The sequence below is a fragment of the Elgaria multicarinata genome, chromosome 7 (genome assembly GCF_023053635.1).
Source record: "Elgaria multicarinata webbii isolate HBS135686 ecotype San Diego chromosome 7, rElgMul1.1.pri, whole genome shotgun sequence".
NCBI classification, from domain to species: domain Eukaryota; kingdom Metazoa; phylum Chordata; class Lepidosauria; order Squamata; family Anguidae; genus Elgaria; species Elgaria multicarinata.
In genome coordinates, this window is record NC_086177.1 from 61,882,167 (window position 1) to 61,896,503 (window position 14,337).

Below are 14,337 nucleotides of genomic sequence, written 5' to 3' on the forward strand. Positions count from 1 at the left end.
GGCACCCCTTGCTGATATATAGTACATTTATGTATAATAAGGATAAATGGTTAGAACATGACATATGGGATTTATTGTCCTTAGTTCTGCAATAGCAGTGACACATTTTCTCGCTGGCTGAGCAACATTTGCATGAAAAGGAATTGAACCCCTGGATTTTTGGTTCGGAGTGCATACCCCTAATGTACATCAGAAAATAATAAAGAGCTTTCCAATACAAAGTTTATCTATTTGATGACTTCCTCCCAAAAGGAGGCAACTATTGGGCATTTCCAAACATATGAATAAAAGAAGCACTAACTGTATGAAACCTCCAACAACTAGATGAGTTAGACAAACCATGGTTAAAGAGGCGTTGTGGTGTCCAATAGAACTGAACAAACAAAAAATTGCTAAATAAGATATAACTGGAGGTCCATAGACATATCGGATACCACTGCCAAAACAGCGGTCCATTGATGAGACAAAATAAGAGATCTGGGTTTTATCAAATATTGCAAATCCCAACCACATGTATGCTGATGGGACATGAGCTAGCAGTGACTGACCAAGAAAGAGTTATTTATTTATTTATTTATTACATTTTTATACCGCCCAATAGCCGAAGCTCTCTGGGCAGTTCACAAAAATTAAAACCACAATAAAACACCCAACAGGTTAAAAACACAATTACGAAATACAGTATAAAAAGCGCAACCAGGATAAAACCACACAGAAAAATTGATATAAGATTAAAATACAGAGTTAAAACAGTAAAATTTAAATTTAAGTTAAAATTAAGTGTTAAAATACTGAGTGAATAAAAAGGTCTTCAGCTGGCGACGAAAGCAGTACAGTGTAGGCGCCAGGCGGACCTCTCTGGGGAGCTCGTTCCACAACCGGGGTGCCACAGCGGAGAAAGCTCTATGGTGGACAGCTCAATCAAATGCCAACTCAATGCAGCTACTGTGAAAAAGGCAAATACCATACTAGGTATAATTAGAAAAGAAATTGAAAACAAAACTGTCAATACCATACTGCCCATATATAAATCTATGGTGTGACCACACTTGGAATACTGTATACAGTTCTGTTCAGCATACCTCAAACAGGATATTATAGAATTGGAAAGAGTGCAGAAAAGGACAACTAAAATGATTAAGGGGGTTGTAGCAACTCCTCTGCAAGGAAAGGTTACAACATCTAGGGCTGTTTAGCTTAGAAAAAAGGTGAGTAAGGGGAGATATGATAGAGGTGTACAAAAGTATGCATGGTGTGGAGAAAAGTGCAATTAGAACCCGTGTTCATCCTCTGGCAGTACTGTTCCTGTGCACTGTTATCTAATGGGATCTTAACATCCAATTTTACATTTTGCTGCCACTATACAATACAATGTATGATTGGGCTGTTTAGTATCTGGGTGGCAGAACCACATTGTAATTCTATTGGCCCTATATCAGTCATATCAGTTTCCCCCTTTACTAAAATAAGGAGTAAGATGTTTTAGTCATATTCCCAAAATACTGTATTTCCAGCACTTCAGGTAGTTGAATTTAGATAGCTGAACTTAGAAAGTACCTAGCCAAATGAATTCTGCATAGTCAAAAGAATTATATAATATACAATACCTTTGTATATCTGATTAGCTTAAGAACAATTCCAAGGTTGTTTAGATAACTGGCAAATAGAGGGAGAAAACGTGGAGGCAGTGACAGACTTTGTATTTCTGGGCGCAAAGATTACTGCAGACGCTGACTGCAGCCAGGAAATCAGAAGACGTTTACTACTTGGGAGGAGAGCAATGACAAATCTTTATAAAATAGTTAAGAGCAGAGACACCACACTGACAACAAAGGTCCGCATAGTTAAAGCAATGGCATTCCCCGTAGTAACCTATGGCTGCGAGAGCTGGACCATAAGGAAAGCTGAGCGAAGGAAGATAGATGCTTTTGAACTGTGGTGTTGGAGGAAAATTCTGAGAGTGCCTTGGACTGCAAGAAGATCAAACCAGTCCATACTCCAGGAAATCAAGCCAGACTGCTCATTTGAGGGAATGGTATTAAAGGCAAAACTGAAGTACTTTGGCCACATAATGAGAAGACAGGATACCCTGGAGAAGAGGCTGATGCTAGGGAAAGTGGAAGGCAAAAGGAAGAGGGGCCGACCAAGGGCAAGATGGATGGGTGATATTCTGGAGGTGACAGACTTGACCTTGGGGGAACTAGGGGTGGCGACAGCCGACAGAAAGCTCTGGCGTGGGCTGGTCCATGAAGTCACGAAGAGTCGGAAACGACTGAACGAATAAACAACAAAAAAGTGTAACAAAATATAATTAAATCTTTGTAGACGAACAAGCAAGTTGCACTTTATCTGCCAAGGACTAATTAAAATCCATTTATTTCTTAACAGCTGTTAGGGGTATAGTGCAGTTGATTTTGCCAAAGAAAGTCTTGACATGAAATTAATATGTGCATTATTATGGATCACTCATTCAATCATTATGGATCACTCATTCAATATTTTCAGATCTGTTAGAATATTTGTTACATTTACTATAAGAAATTCTGCTGTTTTCATTGTTTCAGTGTACATGTGACCTGTCTAGCCTCAGCTGCTCTTAAAATGATGGGATGGGAAATGACAGAACAGTGCTTCAGTTGTCATTGTGATCAATCTACCTTTTCTAATTAGAACTGGAGGGACAGGGAAGAACCAAGGCTATGATACCACAAAAACTCTGCAGCTACTAGTTTTAGGAGCATTGCTGTTACTTGCTACTTCCACTAGATGCCACCATTTTAATATCCAACTTTCCTCTGCAAATAACAACAGGTTTGTATTTAACATTTGAGGATATATCAAGTTTCCATTAATCCTTCTTGTACTTATCAATGCAGCACAATTCTCAGCACATACAAAAGAAGATAAGACCTTTAATATTTGTGAAAGATTTTAGGAACATACAGTCCTCCCTAAAAACGTAAGAAAAACCCATGCTGGATCAGACCCAAGGCCTATTTAGACCAGCATTCTGTTCCAATGTCCAACCAGATTCCTATTGGAAGGCCAAAAGTGAGACATGAGAGCAACAGCACCCCTCCTTATCAAGTTCCTCAGTAACTCATATTAAGAGTTATACCTCCTCTGATACTGGAATAATATTTATCCAACATGACTAGTAGCCATTGACAGCTTTATCCTCAAAGCATTTGTCTAATCTTTTTTTTAAAGCCCTCCAATTTAGTGGCCATCACTAAAACTTGTGGTACAGAATTCCATAGTGTAGAAGGAGCTGAAAGTATCAGATAGATACAGCAGGGGTGGGGGGTGGAGCAAGTTGCCGGGTAACGGAAAAAGAATGTTGACAGTTGATTTGATGGGAGGGGGAGTGAAAGAAGAGCATAGAATAGAAGGAGTCATGGCTGACAGAGAGACATTAAAGAAAGTCTTCAGAAATCGAGAATAAGCACAGGAGGCAGCAGAAGGCCAAGAGTAGCAGATATAACAAAAGAAAGAGAGCACTTACTGTGAACAAAAGGAGCATCTTCCTGAGAGAATGAAGGATCTCTGCTGTGCCAGGCCTGATTGAAGAATTAAACACGACTTTGGGGGTTATGTTTTCTGAAGGGACCTCTGGAGTTGGGGAAAGGTCGGACAGGACTGCAACAGATTTAATGTGTTACTGTTACTGTTTGTTGAAACTATTTGTTTAAATGCTGGAAGCGTTTCTTTATTCTCACACCACTGTTATAGGGTTTTGACTCCCCTTTCTTTATTACTTGAATTCTGTATTTGCCTTTCTTTTCTTTTATAAATTTGTGTTAATCTCACTCTGTTGTGGGATCTAATTATATATCTAGGTACCTGAGGTCTGTTACACTGAGTTGCAGAGTTCTCCTATGGGACACATCTCTAGCAGGGTCAGGTTAGATCAGGTTTCTCAAGGAAGCAAGTGAGGAAGAGAACATCATGGAAAAATGCAGGTTGCTTACCTGTAACTGTAGTTCTTCGAGTGGTCATCTATGCATTCACACATATGGGCTCTGCGCCTGCGCTGAGACCTAGATCGGAACCTCCAATAGCTAAGCGACACGCTTTTGGGCGGGAACCCCTCCCCCACGCCACTGCGCATGTACCGTGGGTTCCCGCCCTTATCTCAGTTCATAGGAGTCCGACATCGTGCTCCCATAAACATGAATATAATTAATCAGTTTCAGATGTATCATAACACATGTATACAGTGCTCTAATAAAGAATAACATATGCCACCAAGCGGGGTTGGTGGGTGGGTTGTGTGAATGCATAGATGACCACTCGAAGAACTACAGTTACAGGTAAGCAACCTGCATTTCTTCATCGTGGTCTCTATGCATCACACATATGGGCGAGTAGCAAGCTGACATACCTTTGGAGGTGGGTTGGTGCATCATGTCCCAGCCTCAGAGCTCTTTAGGTTAGCTGTCATCTCAGGACTTCCGAGAGCACTGCTCTCCCGAAGGTGCAGTCCTGACGGGCTCGAGTGTCCACGTTGTAGTGCCTGACAAACGTGGATGGAGTAGACCACGTTGCAGCCTTGCAGACATCTGTCAGGGAGACTCCCCTGCTGAATGCAACTGATGTTGCTACAGCTCTAGTGGAATGAGCCTTAACTGACTGTTGCAGTTCCAATTTTGACAGAGAGTAGGCAAGATTAATTGTCTCTACAATCCACCTTGATAGTCTCTGGCAAGAGACGGCCAAGCCCTTAGATGGCTCTCCATAACAAACAAATAACTGCTTAGTTTTCCTAAAACTTTCAGTCCTAGCTTTGTAGAAGGCTAGGGCTCTCCTTACATCGAGCGTATGGAGAGAAGTCTCGATTGCCGTCGTTGGGCTCGGGAAGAACGCTGGGAGAATAATGTCCTGGGAAGCATGAAAGTTCGACACCACCTTAGGTAGAAATGAAGGGTCAGTGCGTAAAACGACCTTGTCCCTATGAAACACTGTAAAAGGTGGGTCAATTCTGAGAGCTCTAAGCTCGCTTGCACGTCTCGCAGAGGTGATGGCTATCAGGAAAACTGTCTTAAATGATAAAAGTCTGAGGTCGGCTGTAGCCATGGGCTCGAAGGGTTTAGCAGTCAGTGACTGTAAGACCACAGATAAGCTCCATGAAGGTACGACGTTCTTGATGGTCGGTATCGTATTCTTTAACCCCTTCAAGAATGTTTTCGAGAGGGGGTGTGAGAAGGGCGAATACCCTTCGACACCGTCATGGAACGCTGCTATCGAAGCTAGGTGAACCCTGATCGAGGACAGTCTTAGACCTTGTCGGTAAAGCGACAGCAAATATTCTAGTATTGTAGAAATAGGACATGAAACTGCTGGCTGATTGCTCTTTGAAGCAAAAATTAGGAATCTTTGCCACTTCTTGGCGTAAGATTTCCTCGTTGACGGTTTCCTCGATGCCATCAATATTTGATCAACTGTTAAATTTACGGTACCGAGAGAGGCGTTGGGATTATCCTCCACGCCGTCATCCTCAGTGTGGATAAATTTGGATGCCGAACCTCGCCCTGGTGTCGAGACAAGAGGTTCGGTATCGACGGGAGCCTGATGTAAATTTGTCTCGATAGACGAAGAGCATGCGGAAACCAGGCCTGTCTTGGCCACCACGGTGTTACTAGGATGCAGTCCGAATTGTCCATCCTGATCTTCGCTAGGACCCTTGTTAGGAGAGGGAACGGAGGGAAGATGTATAGGAGATTTCCTTTCCACGTTCTTGTGAATGCGTCTCCTAGTGAATTTTCTCCTTTTCCAGCTCTGCTGCAGAACCTGGAGCAGGCTGCGTTTCCCTCGGTGGCGAAGACGTCGACGGCTGGATACCCCCAGCATCGAAAGAGGTGTTCCCTGGTATCGACGTCGAGCTCCCACTCGTGGTCGGTGTGGAAGGATCTGCTGAGTGAGTCTGCGATGACATTGTCCTTCCCTGCAACATGAACCGCCACAAGGTAAGTATCCCTCTTTATACACCAATTCCATATTCTGGTTGCAGATCGAGTCAACGGGTACGACCTGGTTCCACCCTGTCTGTTGATATAACAGACTACCGTGGTGTTGTCTGTGGCTATCAGGACATTTCTGCCCTCGATGATCCGGGCAAAAGTCTTTATCGCATACTCCACTGCCAAGAGTTCTAGGTGGTTGATATGCTCTTCCTTCAAGAAGGGGGGCCATCGCCCTTGTGCAGTAAGGTTGTTGCAATGGGCTCCCCAGCCTTCCATGGAGGCATCGGTAGCGATCGTTACCGAAGGCGATGGTCGTTGAAACGGAACGCCCTCCAACAAATTCCCCATCGAGCGCCACCATTTCAGCGATGCCCGTACTTGTTTCGGGATGGAGAGAAAAGTTCTGTGAGCGTTGAGGCGAAGGTCGAACGTTCTCAGGAACCATCCTTGTAAAACTCTCATGCGAAGCCTCGCAAACGTGATGACGGCCGTAGTGGCTGCCATCAAGCCCAGTAGCCTTTGAATTGTCCAGGCTGAGTGTCTTGTTCGCTTCTCGATATCGACGATGGAGTCGTGAAGCGTCTTTGCTCTGGCCAGAGGAAGGAAAGCTTTGCCATCCAGGGATGATAAGGTCACCCCTATAAAGTCTATCTTCCTTTGAGGCGTTAGAATGGACTTCTCTTCGTTGACCCAGAGGCCTAACGAGTTCAATAAATTGAGGGTCGTAGATATATTGTCTCGTAGCGTGGATTTGTTCTCCGCTACCAGCAGCCAGTCGTCCAGGTATGGATAGATGAAAATTTGTTTTTGTCTTAGGTGGGCGCAGACGACTGCCATCGTCTTCGTGAAGACCCTGGGCGCCGTCGAAAGTCCGAAAGGAAGAACGGAAAATTGGAATTGTTGAGTTCCAATGGCGAATCGCAGGTAAGGTTGATGTGATTCCCTGATCGCTATATGGAAATAAGCATCCCTCAAATCTACCACCGCGAACCAAAGGCCTGCGTGAAGGAGTTGGAGTACCGAAGAAACCGTTGTCATACGGAACTTCTTGGGGCTGATATAGTTGTTTAGATTTCTTAGGTCCATGATAGGTCGAAGACCGCCATCCTTCTTCGGGACCGTGAAGTAGCGGGAGAAGAATCCCTGGTTGATTTGATGTGGTGGCACCGGGGAGATAGCTCCCTTCGATAGTAGGGTTTGGACTTCTAGGAGAAGAGGTGCGGACGGTGCTGTTACTTTCGGTCCCGAAGGAGGAGGAAGGACATCGAATTCGATGGCGTAGCCCTGCTTGATGATAGTGAGCACCCAGGAGTCGGTTGTTATTAACTCCCACTGATGGAAATGGGGTGCTAGGCGGTTCAAAAATGGTGGTAGATTTGGGGCACAGGAGTCAAACCCGCTGTTTTTTGCTAAAGTCAGGTTGACGTTTATCCCCCTGGAATCGACTCTGGAAGGGCCTCTTCTTCTGCAACTGCTGTTGTTGTTGCCTAGGATGGGGCTGATAAAATGGCCTGTTTTGGTATTGTTGGGCAGGTGGTTTTGTCCAACGACGCGGTTTGTATTGTTGGGATGGTGCATTGAAACCCATCCTTCTAGCTGTCGTACGGGCCTTATAGATGGTATCTAGTGCCTCGTCCGTCTTGGAGTTGAAAAGTCCTTCCCCGTCAAAGGGTAGGCTTTCAATTCTGGTTTTAGTCTCCGTTGTTAAATTAGCAGATCTGAGCCAAGCGTGTCTTCTTAAGGCTACGGCGCCCATCATAGCCTTGGAATGGCAATCCGTCTGGTGTCTCGCTGTGGACAGTTGCTGCCTGGCTATGGCAGTAGCTTCAGATTGAAATACCCTGGCTAATTCCCTCTTATCTTCTGGAAGGTGATCACACAGTGACCCTATCTTCTGCCAAAGAAATAGTTGATACCGGGCCATTGTTGCCTCATAAGTGGCTGCTCTGATGCCAAGTGATGAGGAAGAATAGATTTTCCTCCCAGTTACATCGAGCTTCCTGCCCTCTTTGTCGGTAGGTGCCGAGTGGGTTCTTTGTGATCGGCCTTGTGCCGATTCCACAACTATGGAGTTGGGTTTTGGGTGTTGTAACAGAAAACCCGCGTCCTTGTCTTGAATTCTGTACATAGATTCTAATTTCCTAGAATTAGGCTGATTAGATGTAGGAGTCTTCCATGCTAGCTGGGCAGTTTGTATTAACGTTTGAGGCAATGGGATGGCTACCGGTGTATTATCTTCGGTATGGAAGACATCATAGATCTTGTCTTGCACCTGATCTTCTGGTTTTTGAATATCTAAACCTAGGGATTGAGCCATTCTTAGAACGTGTTCAGCAAATCTTCCAGAGTCATCAGACGGCGAAGCGGGGTCAGTTGAGTAGACCGCGTCTTCTGGTGATGGGATTGATGGAGCGATAGAGAGAGCAGATTCCGAATCCGAAGGGTAGTCATTGTCTGGTGAAGAGGGCGCCTCAATTTGCTGTTGAATAGGCTGCAGCGCTTGATCTTGTTGTGGTGCTGGTCGATGCGGAGACGCATTGGCTCGACGTCGAAGGGTTGATGCTGGCGATGAATGGTGAGACAACGGAGGAGCCACCGGCATTCGACAGACCCTTGTTGGAGGCGGCGGATAAGCAAAATATGCTTCCGGAGGGTATTGTAGCCTCCTTCCCTCGGGAAGGTAGTCGTGTGGCCGATAGCCTTCCCAGTCATAGTACCTATTTTCAGGTCTATAGTAAGCAACTTGGGAAGATCGATCCCAATCCGGCCTAGGAGACTGCTGCACTTCCACTGGAGCAGGTCTAGGGGTTCCAAGTCTAGGCACTTCGGCTGCCTCATCTGCTGTTGTGAGGCGTGCCGGGTCTCGTGTTGAGGCCGCTGAGGCCGAATCTCTGATTTCCCCCTCTGAAAGGCTCGGGGGCTCATGTTGTCTTTTCCTAGCGGGTGTCGATACCATAGACGGTATCGATGGCTGGTTCGGTACCGAAGAAGTTGCCGTCGCTGTCGGTAGCGAGGTCGGCACGGTACTGCTGGATTTTGATTTTCCAGAATGCCTCGGTGAGGACTTTTCCAGCCTTTTCTTCTTTTTCTTCTTCTTCTCCATTTCGGAGGATCTAGGAGTCCGGGCTTTTATTGAAAGTTTTTTAGCCGCGGAGCTCGCTAGCGACCGTCCTGGCGTGAGGGGTATCTCAGCCCTATAGTGCGCCACGGTCTCATCTCCTACTACGAACGAGGATATTTCAAGTTCAGTATCGGAGGTTTTTGTAGGTGGTTTGTCCATTTTGGCCTTCTTTGGCTCGGTAGCTCGAAGCGCCTTCTCCCACAAGATAGAGCGAAGTCTGTCTGCTCTATTTTTGCGCGTCTGCTTTGTGAACGCCATACAGTGGTGGCACGATTGAACTTTGTGGCTCTCTCCTAAGCAGAGTACACACAAAGAATGCCCGTCCGTAGGCGGGAGTTTAGCCCCACAGGACACGCATTTACGAAATGGGGCCTTCACTGCCATTCGCCTCAGCCGAAGCGTTGAAAGTTTGTACTATATCTACTAACTAAATTTTTTTTTTTTTTTTTTTAGGAGAAAAAGATAGAAGAAGAAAAGGTAAGTATAATAAAGTAATAAAGTATTAAGTAGAAGAGGTTGAAATAGTTCTTTTCTGGAGGTATAGAAACTAGCGTCTAGCACGATGGCGGACGGAAAAAAACTGAGATAAGGGCGGGAACCCACGGTACATGCGCAGTGGCGTGGGGGAGGGGTTCCCGCCCAAAAGCGTGTCGCTTAGCTATTGGAGGTTCCGATCTAGGTCTCAGCGCAGGCGCAGAGCCCATATGTGTGATGCATAGAGACCACGATGAAGAACTTCAAATGATGCTTGGACTGGAGGCCAGTCAGGATCCTCTGTATGTTCCTCCAACAAGGAGCAGATCAAGACTGAGCCTTAAGTTGCAGCACTACATTCTGAAATTGCCTCTCCTAGAAGGGCAGGGAACGCGGTAACAGTTGCCTCCAAGTCCTGTCCGTGCTGGGCAATTCAGGAAGATACCTTGGTTCGATGTTATTGAACCATGGTTCGATGTTATTGGAACCATGGTTCGATGTTATTGGAAGCCACACAAAGGTCCAGCACCCTCCCCCATCCTGTTCCTACTACTGATAATCCACCAAGGTTATCTCTGAGAAGTTTCTGAACCATAATCAGGGCAGAAGCCAGTTTGAAATGGACCCAGATAATTTGTCTCAACTAGAAACACCCTTATGAGTGTGTTTAGGTTCAAAGGCTTAATAAGCCAGACAGTGCTCACCGTAGCATCCTGTAATTGCCTGCATGTGAGTTGCCCCTGACAGAGAAGTGAGAGGCAGGGTAAAAATAACTTTTTCTACCAGGAACGCTGATAAATTATCCATGAGGGGGAAAGTAGGTCAAGGGTGCGCCTTGACGTAACAGGCTGTGAAGTCCATTCAGCAGCCACAGTCGCCACGTGCCTGCCTGAAACGTTCCTTCAGCAGGGTGCATGTTGCAAATAAAAATAACACAAAGCTTAGAAGACAGCCTGTTTATTCATGGGGTGATGGGACCACACAACCCTCCCTATCTTGAGAGAGACAAAGCCTTTCTTTGATGCAAAATTCATTCAGCTTTTCTGTTCTTCTGTTCGGAAGCAAGCTTTTTATTAATAACATGTTGAGCTGTTCAAAACATTAAAAGGCCGTGGTCTTGTTCAAACTACGTTAAATATCCAACACAGAAATTTCACCATTCACATGCTAATACTGCAAATTATGAAATAAATACGCATGCATTAGCCACACATGACAAATCTACACATGCAATTCAGATAATTACCTATGTAGAAGTACTTAATCTAGGGAATTAATCCCGTGACATGGCACAGAACACATTATTATTATTATTATTATTATTATTATTACTACTACTAGTAGTATTTATTTATTTATATATCACCATCAATGTACATGGTGCTGTACATAGTAAAACAATAAAACAGCAACACCCTGCCACATAGGCTTACATTCTAATAAAATCATAATAAAACAGGAGGGAAGGGAAGGGAATGCACCAAACAGGCACAGGGGACAATAAAATTAACAGTATAAAAGTAAGATCAAAATCAAGTTCTAAAAGCTTTAGAAAAAAAAGTTTAATTGAACTTGTGGTCCACAAATGCTCTGGAAGAAAATTCCAGGCATAAGGGGCAGCGAGAGAAAATGGACGAAGCCAAAAATGGACTTGTAGCTACCTCTTTGTCTCAACAAACAATAAGATAATCTTGCCAGGTTTAACGCCCAAATAATTACAAGTGTTTGTTCTTTTGGTTCCTTGCATCCAAATGGCACTGACTTAGCTTGATTTCACATCCTTTCTCACTGCATGAATAGTGGAACTGAAATAAATTTACATTTGTTTGTTTGTTTTCAGTTGCCCTCAAAACATATGTATGTTTTTATCTAAAGCGTTATAAATTGTTTTCCTATTTATCAGGGTCCTCAAAGCAATATACAGATATGGAGCGTCATCACATGGGCGAAAATGCATTTCCTTACCATTGCTTCTCTGCACTTCCTCATTCTTCCTCTAGAGGAAAGAGGAAGTAAACAAAGACCACGTGGCCCATTCAGAGGCTGTGTTTCCCACTGCTTTTCCTGCACATAGCAGGAGATCATGGCACATTCTGTTTGTTTGTTTTTAAGTCAGATTAAAGGGAGTCGATTTTGCAATGGAAAAGCAAGTGGAAGGAGCAGGAGGCATGCGGGAGGTGGACGTCATCTAAAAGACGCACAAACGTAAGTGGGCAGTAGCGAGCTTGTGATAAAACACTCATCTGATGAACGTCATGATGAATAATAAACACAATAACAAAAGAAAAACAGCAATGAAACCATCTCTGGCGTTACACCCCACAAGTCAGTTCCCAAATGTATATCTGCAGTTTGTAAGTCTGTGGGTTTTAGAATGTTGTCCTGAGTGGGTGGAGTTAGAATGTCTGGGGAGGGGGAGGAGTGATATATAAGGGAATGACTGAGGGGATTGTGAAGGGACTTGTTAGGTAGAGTCTTTAGCGCTCTCTGTGTTTAGGGTAGTTAAATTCTGAGAAATTTGAGGGTTAGTGTAAAGAGTAGTGTCTAGAGTGTAGTGTGCACATAGTTGATGTATATTAATCAATACTGATAATAAAGAAAGTTCAAGATTGATTGTAGAGAAAAAGGAAAGCGTGTATGTGTGTGAGTGAAAGGATTGTATGCCAGGTTTCAAAAAGGTTTTTAAATGGTTTATTTGAAACAAAGCTTGTGTACTTTTGAAAATAAATTTTGATTGTTTTGTTTTTAAACTACCACAAAAATCCCACATGTCTGTTTGGCATTTATCATTTGAAGTTTACACATTTAGCACCCACTCTGTCAATAATTCACCTCAGCACATATAACTCACAGTGTTTTATTTTATATCTTGAAATCCTTCTCCATTTTAACCCCTTCCTCCACATAGTTTGGAGGAAGGTGTGGCGTTACACCCCACAAGTCAGTTCCCAAATGTATGTCTGCAGTTTGTAAGTCTGTGGGTTTTAGAATGTTGGCCTGAGTGGGCGGAGTTAGAATGTCTTGGGAGAGGGGAGGAGTGATATATAAGGGAATGACTGAGGGGATTGAGGGGGACTTGTTAGGTACTCTTAGAGTCTTTAGTGCTCTCTGTGTTTAGAGTACTTAAGTTCTGGGAAATTTGAGGGTCAGTGTAGAGAGTGGTGTCTTTGGAGTGTGGTGTGCACGTAATTGATGTATATTAATCAATACTGATAATAAAGAAAGTTCAAGAGTGATTGTGTGAGAAAAAGGAAAGCACGTATGTGAATGAGTGAAAGGATTGTATGAAAGGTTTCAAAAAGGTTTTTAAATGGTTTATTTGAAACAAAGCTTGTGTACTTTTGAAAATAAATTTTGATTATTTTGTTTTTAAACTACCACAAAAATCCCACAAAAATCCCACGTGTCTGTTTGGCATTTATCATCTAAAGTTTACTCATTTAACACCCACTCTGACAATCATTCGCCTCAGCACATATAACTCACAGTGTTTTATTTTATATATTAAAATCCTTCTCCATTTAAACCCCTTTCTCCACATAGTTTGGAGGAAGGTGGTTTTTATCCCTTGCCTCAGGCGTATCAAGCGATGGTGCTTGGCTTGAGCAGGGAGTAGCTGCGGCCAGGTCTGTTGTTCAGAGCCTGTGTCGTGGCATAGTAAGTGGTGGCAGCATCGGGATCCGAAGTAGACTCTGTTCATTTATAGTGACAGAAGTCAAAAAGGATTTTATTTGTGAACAGGACAGAGGGTGGTTACTGTAAAGCACCTCTGAGGTCCTTAGCTGTGAAAGTTACATATTACCTAAGTCAGAGGTTGCGCTGATACAATTCTCTGACAGGATATTTTTGTCTGTGGTGAGATACATATTATATAATATCAAGTTTACCACTCCTGACCTCAAGTGAAAACTCCCAATACCATTTTATTTATTAAGGTTAAGTATCTGTCTAATAACGATGGAGATCTTAGGGTTGAAGAAAGATGTCCTGTCAGACAGATGTAAACATTTAAATTTGCCAACTGAAGGAAAGTCAGTTGATGAAATGAAATGGGCTCTTATAGAATATTACAGAGTTCATGCTGCAGTTGAAACTGAGGTAAATCCTCTGAGGCAAGTGCCTGTAGAAATGTCGCCTCAATACATGGACCTAGAAAGAGAGAAATTAAAACAGTATAGAGAACTTGAATTAGAAAAGATTAAACAACAGGAAAAACTTGAATTAGAAAGAATAAAACAAAGAGATAGAGAATTAAAACAGCAGGAGGCTGACAGAGAGTTGAAGAGAGCTGAGTTGGAACAACAAGAAAGGCTGAGGGGAAAAGATTGTGAGGCAGAAATAAGATTAAGAGAAAAAGATCGAGAGCTAGAGCTAGAATGAATTGCTTTGGAAAAGAGAAAATTTGAGCGGGAAGATCAGAGGAGAACTGAGGAAGGGGCTAGACCTCCCAAATTATCTCCTAAAGATTTTACCCCTTATGTTGAGGGGCAAGATCCCCAAATTTTCTTCAGTACCTTTGAAAAGGCAGTCATGATGTGGGAAGTAAAGCCACAAGATTACATGAAGTTTATCCCTAACTTGATCAAGGGAGACCTGGCTGAAATTTATAACAGTTTTCCTGTGGGGGAAGCTTTAGATTTTGCCTCATTTAAAACAGCAGTTTATAAAAGATTTTGCTATGGGCCTGAGTATTTCCAGAAGAAATTTAGAAGCCTTAATGCTGTGTCATCCAAATCTTTTGTGGAGTTGGGACACAAGTTAGCAGATCATTTTGAGAAA